Below are 17,923 nucleotides of genomic sequence, written 5' to 3'. Positions count from 1 at the left end.
CTGAGAACTTTTCACTTACCCACAAAGATGGGCCCTTGCTGGCCTGTTGATACCCAGCAATACCACCCTCCACTCCTCAGGCCAGCCCTGACTGACGGGGCCAGTGTAGAAACCTGATTCTAGTGGGGCCAGTCAGTTTTCTTTTCCCAGAAATGTGGATTTGGATACAGAGATATTTGTCCTCCCTCTTAGGCTCTTCATAAAGGTGGACTGGAATGTCAGTGTCTGGTCATAGGCACCCTGAGGCCAATCAAGAAAGAAGGCCAGTCGAGGTGGCTCACACCTGTAATCCCAGCACTTTGGGAGGCCGAGATGGGTGGATCACAAGGTCAGGAGATCAAGACCATCCTGGCCAACATGGTGAGACTCCAACTCTACAAAAAATACAAAAAATTAGCCAGATGTGGCAGTGTACACCTGTAGCTCCAGCTACTTGGGAGGCTGAGGCAGGATAATTGCTTGAACCCAGGAGGCAGAGGCTGCAGTGAGCCGAGATTGAGCCACTGCACTCCAGCTTGGGTGACAGAACGAGACTCCGTCTCAAAAAAAAAAAAAAAAAAAAAGATCAACCAAGGGTCTTTCAATTGTTTGTAACCAAAAGAGCTTGACTCAGAGAAGTTAAAAAACTTACCTAATACCACGTAACTGAAGAAGGATGAAGCTGGAACTCTAATGCCCGCACATTCCTGTAACTGCCAAACCACTTAGACTTTGTCTTCTTCCTAGAGGTTGGCAGGGCAGAGGTGGAGTTTCCCCAGCAGATCGCACTGTCTCATTTCCCCTCCTTTCACACCAGTACATTTTCCCAAGAAAAGCCAAGGTCAGAATCACCTCTTGGGCAGCCTCAAATGGGAAAAGAAGTTGACAACAGGAATGTATGGGAAGTAGAGAAGGGCAGCACCATTTCGGTGGGTAGGGATCAGGCAACATGGGGTAAGTTTATGTTTTTACTGAGTCTTGATTTTTTTGGGGAGCAGGTGGAGCCAGCCCCTTTCCTCCATGGAGACACAGCCAGGCAGATGGGTAAGGTGAGCAAGGCATAGGCCAGGAAGAAGTGTGGGGACAGCTTAGCTTTTGGAGTGGGGACTTCGTCCATCAGGCTTCCAGGCCCAAATAAGTCCCCTCATCAAGGAAACTGTGTACCCCTCAGGCAGGCTTGCTCCAAAGATGAAATCAAGCCAGGTGAAGACCAAGGAAAAGAGGGTCAAAGATCTCTCTGGGCAAATCCATTAGAGACAGCTGATCCTTTGGAGCCACTTCAAGTCTGCAGCTCCTGAAGCTCTGTTTATCGACTCTGTTTATTTCTCCAATTTATCAAGTACTGTCTGCAAGCTCCAGCTTCCCTCATAAGTGCTCAGCTTCTATTCTGCCTCGCAGGCTTCACCAATTTGATTAGCATACTCTGCACTCCGTCTTTCAAGTCGTTAATGAAAATACTGATGAATACTGGGAGTTATTCAGATCCCTGGGAGGCCTCTCCTCCACCCCATCATCGTCTTTCCTGGTGAGTAAACTGGAAGGGATGAATCCTCTTTTCAGATATTCTTCGCCTACTGTTCAAGAGCTTTTGTCTAATCTTTTCATTCATTCATCTATTCAATCACTTATTTGTTCATTTGCTAGGGCTAGAGGCTCAGCACAATCCCTGGCACATGGAAAACGGTAAACAAATGCAAGATCTTAGTGTTATGAGGTGCTGTGGAGAAACAGAGATGCACGGGATAGACCCCAGCCCTGAGTGATAAGAATGGGAATAAGAATTACAGCTGCCAGTTTTTAAATACATGCCAGATACTGGACTATGTACTGTCCAGACAATATCCAGCCCAGGCCAGCTATCATCCACCCCACACAGGCAGTTGTTGGTAATGATTAAAAGGGAGGATTCTGGCCAGGCGCGGTGGCTCACGCCTGTAATCACAGCACTTTGAGAGGCTGAGGTGGGCGGATCACTTGAGGTCAGGAGTTTGAGACCAGCTTGGCCAAATGGTGAAACCCCGTCTCCACAAAAATTAGCCATGCATGGTGGCGGGCACCTGTAGTTCCAGGTACTCAGGAGGCTGAGGCACGAGAATTGCTTGAACCCGGGAGGCAGAGGTTGCAGTGAGCTGAGGTAGCACCACTGCACTCCAGCCTGTGCAATAGAGTGAGACTCAGTCTAAAAATAAATAAATAAAATAAAATAAAATAAAATAAAAGTGAGGATTCTAAAGTCAAAATTCTTATTCCAGCTTTCCACTGATCGGCTTCTTTGCCTTAGATTCTCCCTCTGTACAGTAAGGGTACTATTAGTTATTTCATAGGGTTACTGTGAGGATTTAAATTATTAAATAATACAGAATTGGTACTTGGAGCACTGCCCAGCATATAATATGCACTGAACAAATGCTGGCAATTATTATTATTTGATGTAATACAATTACCCCTTATGAGGTAAATGTTACTATCATTGTTTTACCAACAAGAAAACTGAAGCTTAGGAAGCCTGAGTAATTTGCCTAAAGTCCTACAACCAAATAATGGAACTCGGGTCGAAACTCAAATCTGATTCCAAATTCCATTTGCTTTATTACTGTATGCTAGAAAGGAAGAAAACATGCATACATACATACATAATTATTTTTACAAGACAGAAAAGCAAATGAGACTGTAGAACATGGAATATTTTCATGGCACATAGTAGATTCTCAGTGAATCCAGCCAAATGATGATGTTGATGATGTCAGTAATGACAACAAAATTCTAAAGTGCTATACTGAAGTTTTAAAAAAATTGTTTTAAGATGTCACAGGACAGAGAGACATCATTTCTGAAGAGAGGAATAGTTGGAGACTTTCACGGAAAAGGTGGTATTTGCAAAGGCCTTAAAGGATGACCATGAGTCGGACACAAGGAGAGAAGAAGAAAAGGCACCCAGGTAGAGGAAACTGCAGGAGCAAAGGCTTATAGACGTGAACGCTTAGGGTGTGTGTGAAAAGAAAGAGCAAGAAATTCCACTGGACAGTACGTGTTGTATGAAAGAAAATAGTTGGGTCTGAGCTGGAAAGGAAGGAGACACACCCTTATTGACACATGAGGCCTTGCCCAAAAGACTAGTCAAAGCAGAGAGATTTCTCACACTTCAGAGTCTTCTGAAACTCACATTGGAGAAAGAGCCACATGAGGGATTTGGAGATGAGGAATGGGGTTTCTTCAATATTCAGGCAAGAGTAAGTACCACAATGCTCGTGCAGTAAAGCTTCAGTTTGAGGTGAGGGCCAGGCAGGGCTAATATTCAGCCAACACGTGTGTATCGATATAGGTTGTTGAAAATATTAAACTGCTTTTCTTCCAGGCTGGTAAACGGCACTGCCCTGAACCACCCAAGGCCCCTTCCCCTGGACTCCAGGACCTCCTCGACATCCTCACGTAAAAGGATTAATTTCTGGCACTATTTTGATAATCACCCCTGGAGCTAGGGGACTTGGCTTGAGGATACTTTTGCATAGCATGTTACTTAACTTTGAAAAACACAGCAGTTGTATCAATAAATGGGTTGCAGAGTATAAAAGCAAATAGACCAACCACTCCACTCTGGCCTCAGATATTCCTCAAGCTAGATCCTTGTGGGGAACTAACTGCTTTCCTGCTGAGTCACTGCGGCTGCAGCCCTGCCCTTTCATGTGACTGTGTCATTTGGCATTATGGTTCTTCCTGAGCCCAAGGGGACTACAAAGGTCTCTATCAGGACATTGGGCATTGCCACTGTGCTAGGTGCACACACCTGACAGATCGTCTTGTGTGCTCCCACTTTTCCTGTTGCTCCCAGCATCAGATAGATCCCTGGGATCCCTCCATTAGCTTGGCAATGCCGTGGAAGTTGCCAGAAAAAGAATCCTAAGGAATTGGTTCTCGGCAGCTTCGACTCAGGCATTTGTCTTCTTAACGAACTGGTGGGGAGGTAGCTCTTTTGGTGCATCATCTCCAGGGCAGGATCCTGCCCTCTGAAGCTTGCGGTGAGACCAGGGACTTGGGGGCTGATGGGGAAGCTTGGGACCTGCTCTTCCCTCTGCTATGAATTTTCTCTCTGGCCAAAGCAATGGCCTCTCTTAGCCCTGCATTTCAATTTGATTGCTCTCAGTACCCATGGTCACCTTTCCTCACCCACAGCTCTTCACAAAAGAGAGACAAGAACAGGGAGGAAGGGATCCCAAAGCAGAGTCCCTGTTGAGGCTGGGGTCCCTGGGCAAATCTGCACCCTGTGCAACTCCTGGGACTGCAGATGTGAGTGATGCCCCAGGATGAACGGTATCCCCAAAGCCTTGAGTGGGGGAACCATGTGCCATCTGCCACTCCACCCTTGGGAAGATAGCCCCACTATTGAGTCAGGGAGCACCAGGAAGAGGTCCTGGATCTCTAACATCTGTCGTCCTGCTGGGTAATGATACTGTGTCTTTTATAAAATCAGAACTAGCCTGGGCAACATGGAGAAAATCCATCTCTAAAAAAAAAAAAAAAAAAAATTAGCTGGGTGTGGTGGTCATGTGCCTATTAGTGCCAGCTACTTATGAGGCTGAGGTGTGAGGATCGCTTGAGTCAGGAGGCAAAGACTACAATGAGCCGTGGTCATGCCACTGCACTCCAGCCTAGGAGACAGAGTAAGACCCTGTCCAAAAAAAAAAGCTTTCCATTCCTCCCTTTTAGAGAAAGCAGAAAACTCACATACCTTCTGTGTGGCTGTGGTCAGAGGCTTTACCAAGGGACCTTTCCTGGGAGGGGAAAGAAAAGCCTATGAATTGCATTGAGGACCTGAACAAGGGCACAGGATATGGAGGGGGGTGACAACAAAATGGTTTTTATTGGCAATCAGCCCTCCACACGCTGCAGTCCCTCCTACCAGTCCACTAGCAGGTTCCTAGGGAAGCAATATGTCTTCCATTTGGCCATGCACACACCCCTCCTGCAGCAGCGTGCACTTTCTGTTCTCCTGCATGGCTGGCCTGATGCTCACCCTGCAGCCCAGTGACGGGAGGAATGACATTACCCCTGCCTATGTAAAACCTACTTTCCATTCCCGATCTCAGCTGTGCTCTTCTTCTCCACAGTGGCTCCCAAAGTATCAAGCCCACTGTGCTGATTTGAGTATTTGGTTCAGCCCTTTCTGGTCATCACCAACGTTCACCTGGCCATGCTGATGGCAGCAGGCACTGATCTGGCCATTCCCACAGCCTGGTCACCCCATGGTGGCCCTTGATTGAGCTTGCCATAGCACGGAAGGGGGCCTCTCCTACTCACCGAACTCCTTATTGAGGTACAGCACATTCGTTTATATTCATATGGTAGTAATACCTACTTTTTATAAAACTCCTCAAGTGCTAGGCACTGTCCAAAGTATTTACACGCATTACTCATTTAATCCTCACAATCGCATGATATATACTGTCAGCCTCAATTTACAGATTGAGGAAGCTTCACCATGGAGACTTTTGTTAACATATTCAAAGTGCATGTAAGGAACAGGGCCCAGATTCCAACCCAAGCTACTAAGTTCCTAAGTGCATGTGTGTTCCAAGATATCATGCCATGAGGCTGCGGAAGAGTCACATGACTGAATCCAAATCCTTCCTAGGAATAGGTGGTGATGCGATGGGTGGAGAAGCATGGAGGAGGCAGATCCTGGAAAGAGGGCGAGCAAAGAACACAGAAAGGGGACACTGGGAGCCAGAAGCCAAAGGGGAACCTGGACTTCCCTCCGTTCTCCAAGGCCTGGTTCTCACTGAAGATACTGTGGGATGAGAGAGAGAACAGAATACTAAAGAACAGAATGAGAGTAGGTGAGCAGTGGGCCCAGAGGAGAGGAATGCACACAGGCCGAAGGGAGAGAAGAGATGAAATGGACATAGCACGTCTCACAAGCCAATGGGAGGAGCTAGGAACCCAGCATTGGCTTGAAGGTGCTCACCTTCCCTCTGAATGGTTGACTCAGTGTCGACACAGACTTTAGCTGTCAGCCCTGAAAGCAATCGGCTCATCATTGCAGCCTCTTTATTGTCTAAATTTTTCTGAAGGCATGAGATGCCACTGGCCTTTCAACAGGGCTACCCAGGACATGGGGAAGAGAAGGGCAGGGAAGCAGAGATAGAGGCCAAACACAAGTGCTTCTGCCAGCAGAGCTCAGAGCATGTCTGGCAACCCCAGTTCCCAGCCCTGAAGCAGGCACCAGGCTACCAGGACAGACATAAACCAGGGACAAGGAAAGGGAAGGGCCAGCCCCAAAGCCCTTGGGATGCCTTGTCAACAGGCCAGTGTCCTTTGGAAAACATTCCAAAGGAAACAACAAAAGTGAGACAAAGGATTTCCTTCCTCTTCCCTCATGTCAGAAATTCCCTGAGGGTCTTTCCTGGACTACTTGTCTGTCTCTATAATGATCCTACACACTGGTCAAAGTTTTTAAGGCCAAAAGTTTTAAAGGAAATGGAAAGAGAAGTAAGATTTAAAATATGTGTCAGAGTCTGTTGCTGTCACTGTGGGAGCTTATTCTTTCTTGTCACAGCGAACAAAGCTGAGGAAACAGATTTTTCCATGTTACATTTGATGGGGGTTGGGGTCATGGCCTAGAACTGGGGCTCAGCGGAAAATAGAGCACACCCATTAGAGAAAGGGGTCAGCAAAAAGGAAGATAGAAGCAGATGCCAACGGGGCAGGGGGCTGTAGGGAAAAGAGGGGGAAGAGGGAGGGGGCAAAAAGAGGAAGAAGTGGAGGAGGAGGGGATGAAGAGGAGGAGAAGGAGGAAGAAGAGGAAGAGGGGAAAGGAGGAAGAGGAGGAAGAAGGGTGAGGAGGAGGAAGAGGAGGAGGAGGAGGAAGAGAAGGAAGGGGAATAAGAGAGGATGCACATGAAGAAGAGAAATCACCACTGCCTTGTCTGCCTTCACTTCTCCCTGCCTCTCACATCCTCTACCTGTTCTCAGCCAAGTTCTTGCCACTGGCACTTAATTTGTCTTCCCTTTATGGACCTCAACAATCCACCCCTCCAGGTCCTTCCCGCCTCTCACCTGGACCAGTCTGTGGCTTCCAATAATAGTCTTCTTAGCTTCAGTTTCTCCCGTCTCCAGCTCATCCTTCTCACCACTCCAGGTTTAGCTTCCTAAAATATTATTTTCATGACATTATTCTGTATCATTTTTTCATAACTCCCTCTTTAACTTTCATTTCCCAATTTGGTGTAATGGAAGGAGCCTGAGCTTTTTGTAGAAGGGTCCTCCAGGGTTCTCAGCCTCAGCACAGTTGATATTTGGGGCCAGATAATTCCTCACTGTGAGGCCTGTCCTGTGCATATTAAGATGTTCAGCAACATTCCTGTTATTTCTCAACAGTGCCACTTGTCTCCTGGGGGACAAAATTGCCTCTGGTTAAGAACCAGTGACCTAGATTCAACCCCTGACTCTGTCACCTACTGACAGAGCTCCTTTGGGTAAATGACATAACTTCTCTGAAGCCTAGTTTCCTCAACATTAACACAGGGCTAATAATGCCTACCTTACAGAGCCATTCTGAGAATTAGATAAAATAATTCTAATATATAACACAGACCTAACACAATACCTAGCACATGATAATAGCACAGTGAGATGGGGCCCACTGTGTACAGTACAAACTGGAGATTCTACCATGGTTTAGCTCCATCCTAGGTGTGTTAGAATAGCCATTTGCTTGTTATTATAAGGAACAAAATAATAGTGGATTAAACAAGTAACAGTCCATATAAAATCAGTCCTGGTTGATAGAGTGCCCATGTGGTGTCTGGTGTACAGGCCCTTTCTAGCTTCGTGTTCTGCCATCCTCAACACAAGGTTTCCATCCTATGGTCCAACATGGCTGTTCCAGCTCCCACCACCACATGTCTGCCCTTCCAGGAAGCAAGAAGGAAAGAAGAGTGAAAAGGGACAATATGCCTCTTTCCTTATATGGGTACCATTGCGGTGCTGTACACATCACTTCCATTCACATTCTATTGGCCAGAGCCTAGTCACATGATCACACCCAACTACAAAGGAGACCAGGAAATATATATATATATCTCCATAGCTTCCACCCAGACCTCTTCTAAACAGCTTGTTCAAAGCACTAACAGAGCCAGCCATGGTGGTGTGAGCCTGTAATCCTAGGTTCTCAGGAGGCTGAGCAGATAGGATTGTTTGAGGTCAGGTGGTCAAGGTTGCAGTACACTATGATCATGCCTGTGAATAGCCGCTGGACTCCAGACTGGGCAACACAGTGAGACCCCAGCTTAAAAAAAAAAGCACTAACAGGTCTATTTGGTTATCCTCCTAGTACCATCACTTCAATATGCTCTAACAAAAGATATATATTTTTTGTTTGTTTGTTTTTAAGAAACAGTCTTGATCTGTCACTCAGGCCAGAGTGCCGCGGTACCATCCTCCCACCTCAAGTGATCCTACTTCAGCCTCCCAAGCAACTGGAACTACAGGCGTGCATCACCATGCCTGGCTAATTTTTTCTTTTCTTTTCTTTTCTTTTTTTTGTAGAGACAGAGTCTTGCTGTATTGCCCAGGCTGGTCTCAAACTACTGGGCTCAAGAAATCCTCCCACCCTAGCCTCCCAAAGTGTTGGGAATACAGGTGTGAGCCATTGCACCTGGCCCAGAAATATCTTTAGTTATGTGGCAAAGTGCCCAGCTGAACCTTCTGTTAGCACAGATCAGAGAACAAATATTGGGAAATGTTACGTGCTGAATGTTTGTATCCCCACTAAATTTCATATGTTGCTGGCATTTGGAGATAGGACCTTTGGGAATTAATTATTGTCAGATGAGGTCATGAGGGTGAAACCCTTCTCTGATAGGATTAGTGTCCTTATAAGAAGAGACATCTGCTGGACGCAGTGGCTCATGCCTGCAATCCCAGCACTTTGGGAGGCCAAGGCGGGCAGATTGCTTGAACTCATGAGTTCCAGACCAGCCTGGGCAACATGGCAAAATCCCATCTCTACAAAAAATGCAAAAATTTGTCAGGCATGGTGTTGTATGCATGTAGTCCCAGCTACTCAGGATGCTGAGGTGGGAGCCCAGGAGGCAGAGGTTGCAATAAGCTGAGATTGCGCCACTGCACTCCAGCCTGGGTGATAGAGCCAGACCTTGTCTTAAAAACTAAAAATAAAGAAGAGACATCACTCACTCTCCATCCACTATGTGAGGACACAGAGAGAAGGCAGTCATCCACAAGCCGGGAAGAGAGCCTTCATCAGAAGGCTACTCCTTGATCTGGGACTTCTAGTCTCCAGAACTGAGAAAAAAAAAATACACTTCTGGTGTTTAAGCCAACCAGTTTGTGGTATTGTGTTATGGCAGCCCAAGCAGATAGATAAAGGTTCAACCTCCAGTCACATTCTGCGGTACAGGAGGTTCTGACTTCAACGTACAAATTTGTAGGGGGGACGCAATTTAGCTCATAATAAGCATACTGTAGATGCCCAGAAAATACTTCTTATCTGTCTGATCAAAAGACTCAGAAAGAGAAAGACTAATCATACTGTTAACTAACTCCTGTGCACAGGGCCACTCAGCAATGCTTTGACATGTTACTCCTCCTCTTGCTTCCCCTTGGAACTCAATATTCTCTTTGGCTGTTATGACTCCACTCTCTCTAAGTTTTTTCCTTCTTCTCAGGCCACTCCTTCATCCCCTTGGTGAGTTCCTCTACCTCCGGCCATCCTTTAAAAGTCAGCATTCTATAGTGTTGTATTCTCACTCTAAGCTCTTTCCACAGTGATCTCATGGACTCCATTGCTGCAATCATTGTTTGCAGCTGATGGTTCTCGAACCCATAGCTTCCACCCAGACCTCTTCTGAACAGCTTGTCCAAAGCACTAACACAGCCAGCCATGATGGTGTGCACCTGTAATCCTAGCTTCTCAGGAGGCTGAGCAGGGAGGATTGTGTGAGGTCAAGAGGCCAAGGTTGCAATGCACTATGATCATGCCTGTGAATAGTCACTGAACTCCACACTGGGCAACACAGTGAGACCCCATCTCAAAAAAAAAAAAAAGCACTAACAGGTCTGTTTGGTTATCCTCCTGGTATCATCCCTTCAATATGCTCTAAACTGGATCATTTATCAATTCCCTCTATCTTCTCCACCATGATTCACTCTCCTTCTCAACACACACACACACACACACACACACACACACACACACATTGTTCCTTCTCTTAAGCTCCTTATCTCAGTGAACCATACCACCATCTCCCCAGAACCTAACTCCTATATTCAATCCCCAAATCCCATCCAGTTTGCCTTCTTAATACCTCTTTCTATCCCCTCTTCTACCAGTTTACTTTGGGCTGCCGTCATCTCTCATTTAGATTACAAAAACAATATTCTTTCTAATCCATCTGCCTTTCACCCACTCTTTTCCCTTCAATCAAAGTGACTTTCTACAACATAAACACAATGCTACCACTCCTCTGATGAAAACCTTTTAAAAACTTACCATTGGCCTTAGACACATTTTCAAATTCCTTAGTCGGGTAAAATAATTCTTCATCCCTGGGTCCTTCTTCTCTACTCCACTTCATCTCCTGCCCACCCCCCACACAACTTACACTCTTTATTCTTCACTTACAGCTTCCCAAAGAGTTCTATACTCTCTTTCAACCTCCAGCTTTTACACATTTTTCACCATGTTTGGATTCCTCCCGGCTAATTTCTGTTACTATTGCAAATCTCAGTTTACACATTACCTCGTCGAAGAAGCCTAATCAGCCTTTGAGAACCAATTCCTGTGGATCTTCTTCCCTGGAATCAACTGTCTCCCTCACCTTCAGGCACATTAACCCCACCCTGACAGCTCATTTCCTAACACCTGCGCTCCTCTTATACTTTGTTCATATCTTTATTAAAGCATTTATCACACCGTAATTCAGCTTTGCCCTGCTGCTCCCCCACTGTATGCAGGCTCCTTGGGGACAAAAACTATCTGGTTTCTGTGTTAGAAATCATCTGTTTTTTCTTCCATATCCCCTCCCTACCCTTCTCTGTCCTCCTGTGAGCCCCAGGAGGCTGATCTGTAGTAAATACATAAATGGAATTCAGCCACTGTAGAGAAGAGGGTGAAGTCCAGGTCAAGGTCATCATTTCACCTGCTAGATGAGCCCTTCAACCAAAGCACAGCTTCTGCCCCATGGACCTCTCCACCTGACTCATTTTTTCTTCTGGGAATTGTCTCTCCCTTTATCCCCTCAGCCTAGGCTTGATAATATCTTCCTGATGTTACTGGCTCCAGGAGACGGCACTACCCCTTGTTTTCCTGCACTCTGCCTTCCCCTTTGAAAATAGTCCCTTTATTAAATTCTCCTCAAATTACCAATTACCCAATTTAAGTTTGCCAGGACCCAATTAATTTCCTCTTTCAGTTTCTGGCAAAGATTCTAGAACATAAATGTTGAATGTATGGATGAATGAATAAATGAATTGAGGAAAACAACTCAAGCCATTGGCTAACTTGGCTTATTCATCCTTATTTCACAAGGAGAAAAAATGATTTCTCAATTTAGAACCTGAAACTCGGTCTGGCATGGTGGCTCATACCAGTAGTACCACCACTTTGGGAGGCCGAGGTGTGCACCTCAATTGAGCCCAGAAGTTTGAGACCAGCCTGGGCAACACGTTGAAACCCCTTCTCTACAAAAAAATACCAAAATTAGCCGGGAGTGGTGGCACGTGCCTGTAGTCCCAGCTACTCAGGAGGCTGAAGTGGGGAAATCAATTGAACCTGGGAGGTCGAGGCTTCGGTGAACTGTGATTACGGCACTGCACTCCAGCCTGGGTGACAGAGGGAGACCCTGTCTCAAACAAACAACAACAACAAAAGAACTTGAAATTCAAGTGAGACAGTTTTAGGGTCAGCAAAGAAGGGGATCCTTGGGACGCTTTTGGCAGAAGTCAGGTCTGGGGAATGAGAAGGAGGCTGTTGGGTAGATGGCCTTTGCTATAGCAGTCCCTGAGGTTTGCAGGGTGCTGGGCTCCCCAGAGAGAACTGTATTTCCTGCTGTGACTCTGTGCCATGCTGGGTGGGAATGCCTCTCATGCCTTCCTTTCTTTCTCTTGGTCTTTCCCCTAGAGAAGGGATTAGAAAATCACTAGATGTTTACTTCCTCCAACTTCCCACTCAAATCCAGCAACCTGAAATTCAAGCTCAAGAGGTGTGGGAGGGGAAAGCCCAGCAATCATCAAAGTAGGAGAGACTACATTCATGGGCAGATCTGGGCCAAGGCCACAGCCGGGGGGCAGGATCCTCTGAGACGTGTCATACACCACACACCCTTGTGGAGTCCTCCAATTGTCCCAGCACTGTTCAAGCTGGGAGGGACCTCAGTGCTCATTATACCATCAGAACCCAGCCCACGGAGGGGAGGCAATTGCCCAAGATCACACAGTAAGTTGGGGGCAAAGCAGGTGTCAGAACCTAGGTCACCCAGTCAATAAACTTGCCATCTCATTGCCATACCACACTGCCTCCTGAGACCAGGGGATGCTTCAAACATGTCAGGTTTCAGCAGAAGGAACAGGTTCCCAAAAGAAGAGTCCAGACAGACAGTTCAGGTCTGCTGTACTATGTGCTTTGGAAAAGAGAATTAACACTAGTCAAGCTATGGTTATACACAAGGCCCTGGCCATATATTGTCGGGGGTCAATAGTACTGGTTCCGCAACGCACACTGGGGCCTGTTGGGGGCGGTGGGGGAAGGAGACCATCAGGATAAATAGCTAACGCATGTGGGGCTTAGTACCTAGGTGATGGGTTGATAGATGCAGCAAACCACCATGGCACATATTTACCTATGTAACAAACCTGCACATCTTGCACATGTGCCCCAAAATTTAAAATAATAAAGAAAAGAAAAAAAAAAGAGTACTGGTTCTGAGCTCAAACAAATACGGGTCTGAATTTTGTGTGACCTTGAATAGGTGACTCAACTTTTCTAAGCCTGTTTCCTCGCCTGTAAAATGAAGGTTAAAAGAATACTCACCTCAAAGGATTTTTGTGGGGACTAAATAAGGTGATTTACGTAAAGCATTTAGCACATTTAAAAGCTGGCACTGAATAAGCTCTCAATATATGTTGGCAATTATTTTTCCCTATAGCAATTGTTGTATTTAATTCTCATGCCATCCTTTTAAGAGAGACAGAACATGAGCTTGGTAAGTTACTTGCTCAAATTTATGTATCCATTTATATTTGTTAAGCTCCTACCAAGGGGCCGGATTCCGTTCTGGACTCTGGGGATATGGCAATGAATAAAGGCAACAAAAATCCCTGCCCTCATGGAGCTTTCGTTGTAGTTGGGGCAGACAATCAACAAAAAGTACAAGTCAATTATATGAAATGCCAGAGGGAGATAAGTGTTATTGAGAGGCATAAAACAAGGGAGATGATGGAGAGAGGGAGGGGAGAGTTACAGTTTTAGAGAGAATGGTCATGGAAAGCCTCCACATGACGGTGATAAAGAAGCTAAAAAGGAATTATTTAGGCAGTTGGTGAGGGTATGAGAGTCCTCGGTAAGGCTTCCCTTTTAACAAAAAGCAGCCCCAAAATCATTTCTTTTCTAACAAAGAATCACCTGTAAAATCGATCTGCAGACATAAATAAGCAAGCTTGAAGCGTGCACAGGTAAATGCCGGCAGCTGTGCCGATAGGCAAGGGCTACCCGGGGCCAGGTGTGTTCAACAAGGAGGTTCCCTCTTCTCTTTTCTTTGTCACCACATGTGCAGTAGAAAGGCAGGCAACCCATGCCAGTCAGGTAGAGACTCCATCTGTACAATAAAAGATTAGGGTGAGATGGCCAGCTTCTTTGTGTGCTATGCAAATAGTGCACCTGGTCCTACCAATCTCGCAGGCCCTATGTAAATCAGATGCCACCTCCTCAAGCTCACCTATAAAACCCCGTGCATTTCACCACAGAACCAGAAAACCTACTTGGGAGCCCTTCTTTCTCTCTCTGCAGGAGAGAGAATGATTCTCTTTTCTTTCCTTCGCCTATTGAATGTCCACTCTTAAACTCACTTTTTGTACATCTGTGTCCTTGATTTCCCTGGTGTGAGACAACAGAGCTCGGATATTACCCCAGACAAATGACGCCCCTTCAATGGCATTGAGCAAGGGTGTGAAGAAGGGAAGGGGATAGACTTGTGGCTGTCAGCGGGAAGAGCATTCCAGAGAAAAGGAAGCACACGTGCAAAGGCCCCGAGACAAGCACCAAATATTGGCAGGAGAACCTGGAGGCCAGTGCTCTGAAACAGGAGTGCAGGGAGGAGACAAGGGAATTGAAGTTAGAAAACACCCTTAATTATGGTGCTGGGAGCTGAGATTTAAACTGAGAACTGGTTCCTAAGCCCTTGCTCAGCCCCATTGCAGGCTCACTAGATGACAGGCTGGTGTGATTTTTGATTCTGTTCTTTCTAGAGAGGGTTTTGTGTGGTCCAACACTGGATACCAGAGAGGGGGCTGAAGAATTCCATTTCCAAATAAGTGTAATGTCTCTATCTTCGGAACCAAAAATCGGAATATACATTTCAATAAGTACATGAACTTATAAGCAGGCAGGACAGAACATATGAAAGTAGGGCATCCAAGATATGCAGGACCTTGAATGAGCACAAAAGCTTTTCTGTCCCTAAGATCCTCAGGCACTTTACCTGTATCCACCTCTAATAAGAACCACTTCCTTCCTTGGCCTGGGGAGGAGCAAGCAGGGATTCTTTAAAGTCCTCTACCTGCCAGGGCAACAGCGAAGTCCAAGCAGGCAGAAGGCAGGGGCAGGGGTTAGGTGGCCGGGAGTCCCAGAGACCCAGTCCTGACTCCGGTACACTCTCAGAACCCTCTGAGTGCCTTACTTTCCCTCCTCCAGCAAGAGGCCCTCCATCTGCCCACCCACCTCCCAGGATATTCCTAGGAAGGATCAAAGAGGACCTCTTGAAAGGGCTGGCTCCCACTCCAGATAATTGCTAGGTAAACGCACCGTGTGTTTAGGATGTAATGGGCCAGTGCAGACAGAGCTGAACAGAGGAAATTGCTCACTTCAGGGAGGGGCAGGAACTCTTCCAGGCCATTACGGTCCACTAAGTAAGCTGCCTTTGCCAAGGTGAAATGGCTCCCTGATGACTTGAAGAGTGAACTGTCTCCTACCATTTCACACTGCATTTTGGTTACTGAGCTGTGATGCTCCCCTTCTCTCTCCACGAAACCTCTGCAGCAGGGTCGCCATCACCCTTCCGGCAGAAAGACTGGGAAAACAAGCCACTGATTTCAAAGAGGGTGCAAATTTATGTGGAAGGAGGTAGGGGAGGGAGGGTGAGAGAGAGACTACTCTGGAGCTTAGTAAGGGACCTCGGGGTTACACCAGAAGGGACTCTGTGCTGGGTTCCAGGCCTGATTATTTCTTTTTTTTTTTTTGAGACAGAGTTTTACTCTTGTCATCCAGGCTGGAGTGTAGTGGTACAGTGGCGTCAACCTCCTCCTCATGGGTTCAAGTGATTCTCCTGCCTCAGTCTCCCGAGTAGCTGAGATTACAGGTGCCCACCACCACGCCTGGCTAATTTTGTATTTTTAGTAGAGACGGGGTTTCACCATGTTGGTCAGGCTGGTCTCGAACTCCTGACCTCAGGTGATCCACCTGCCTCGGCTTCCCAAAGTGCTGGGATTACAGATGTGAGCCACTGCACCTGGCCCCTGGTTATTTCTTGATGCCATGCATCAGCTGAGTGGCTTTGAGGAAGTCAGTTCATGACTCCAGCCCTCAGATTTCTCATGTAGAAAATGAGAAGATAGGCCGGGCGCGGTGGCTCAAGCCTGTAATCCCAGCACTTTGGGAGGCCGAGACGGGTGGATCACGAGGTCAGGAGATTGAGACCATCCTGGCTAACACAGTGAAACCCCGTCTCTACTAAAAAATACAAAAAATTAGCCGGGCGAGGTGGTGGGCGCCTGTAGTCCCAGCTACTCGGGAAGCTGAGGCAGGAGAATAGCATAAACCCGGGAGGCGGCGCTTGCAGTGAGCTGAGATCCGGTCACTGCACTCCAGCCCGGGCGACAGAGCGAGACTCCGTCTCAAAAAAAAAAAAAAAAAAGAAAATGAGAAGATAATTGCTTAGTTCATACCCAGCTCTAAATTTCTGTGATTTTAGGCAGAAGAAGAGATTGCATGGAGCATTTTAGTGACTGGGATGGCTCATGACTGGGCTGAGATGATGGACCTTTGTTTCAGATCCAGAAACCTCTTCACCTGAACCTCATTGCCACAAGCCAGACCGAGACCTAGACAGGGATTTTCACACCAACAACAAAAAACACACTTAAAGAGCCTGATTATTTTTACCTGGAGCTTGGAGGCCCAGAGGAAAAACATACAAATAGGACTAGGTACACACACACACTCAGCTTCTGAATTTTAATATCAGAAGATCATTACCATAAGCTGCATCAACATCTTGGGATCCCAACTAGTGCCAACTAAGCCTTCTCGCTTAATTACATGCTTAGAGCACTACAATTTAAAATACTGGCAACCATGTTCTGTGTAATTAAAAACAAACTCACAAACAGGCCTTACTTGTGCCTCTAATATGTTGTTAAGAGTTTGTCCCTGCTGCTCACCCACTTTCCTGGGAACACTGCTTTTCGCCAAAGAGCCTCAGTCTCCAAATCCCAAATGCCTGTCAGTTACCCTCCAGCTTCTGTCAACAGGCCCATGGCCACGTGTCATGAAAACCAACAGCTTTGCTTATTCCCACTCTGAGCTTCCAGATAACTATGCCTCCATTAATCCCTACTGAGGAACACAAAATTCCTCAACTGCACTGGGGATACTGAGAGGATTTTGCATCATCAGTAGCTTTGAAAGTTGGAAGTGAAGTATCGGATTCTAGCCATGATTGGCCTTCATTCATTAATCAGTGCTGCTTTCTCTACCTTTCCAGGTTTATGAGCAGAAACCATTGCTTCAGAGGTACTCACCATCAACCAGAATCATGGGGGACAGAGCACCATGAACTCAGCGAGCAAAGAGAACACTGGGGGGTATTCTTGGGGATGCAATCTCCACATCAAATCCATCGGCAAGACCTGGATGTTCTTGGAAATGTTGAAACACTGAAAATGTTGAACATAAATCTTCTCCCCATCTCCAGTATCAACACCCAACTGAGGCCACCATCATTTCTTGGGTTTGGATGGACAATTGCAACAGCCACCTATGACTGCTGTGACTTTTTCTATAACTCCAGTTAGTCCATCCTCCACTCCGCAGCCTGAATGATCTCTTCAAAATTCACAGTAGATGATGACACCCCAGTGGAAAATGTTGATTGCCTTCTACTTAGAATAAACCTCAAATTCTTTACTGTGGCCTACAAGACGCTCAGTGCAATCCTCGCTGGATGGGCTCCTCATTTTTTAAGTCTCAGATTAAATTTGCGGTTCTCAAAAGGCAGCAATTTTGCCCTTTAAGAGACATTTGGCAATGTTGGGAGATATTTTTGGTTGTCATAAATGGAAGTCAGGGGGTGCCACTGGCATCCAGTGGTCAGAATAGTCCCCTACCGCAAAGAATTGCCTGACGGTATTTTGTCAGTGTGCCAAAGTTGAGAAATCCTGCCTTTAAGTCACTTTCTTATAGTGACTTTACATCTTTATCTCAAATTGGTTCCCATCCCCTATGCTCTTCATACCTCTAACCACAATTTGCAATTCTCTTCTTACTGTCATTTACATACATGTAAGCTCCACATTCTGGGCTAGAGACGAAGTATGTCATGTCCAACTTTGTTGTCTCAACACATACCACTTAGCAGATGCTCAATACCTATTGTAGGAAGAAGAAGGGCAGGAAGGGGAAAGGGAAAGAAGAAAGGGTAGTTAAGGTGAAGCA

At 46.3% G+C, this 17,923-nt stretch overlaps 1 long non-coding RNA gene across 1 annotated transcript; it reads left to right on the top strand.

Annotated features, from left to right (window-relative positions):
- Positions 1-3,680: 3,680 nt before the first annotated feature.
- On the top strand, positions 3,681-17,116 carry LOC111554717. The gene is made up of 4 exons (XR_002735323.1): positions 3,681-3,995; positions 5,085-5,290; positions 8,527-8,619; positions 16,974-17,116. It is a non-coding gene; the product is annotated as an uncharacterized LOC111554717 (long non-coding RNA).
- The last annotated feature ends 807 nt before the right edge of the window (positions 17,117-17,923 follow it).

This window comes from Piliocolobus tephrosceles, chromosome 6, assembly GCF_002776525.5.
Source record: "Piliocolobus tephrosceles isolate RC106 chromosome 6, ASM277652v3, whole genome shotgun sequence".
NCBI lineage: Eukaryota > Metazoa > Chordata > Mammalia > Primates > Cercopithecidae > Piliocolobus > Piliocolobus tephrosceles.
Note: the sequence above shows the minus strand (reverse complement) of the source record. Positions and strands in the feature narration are given on the sequence as shown.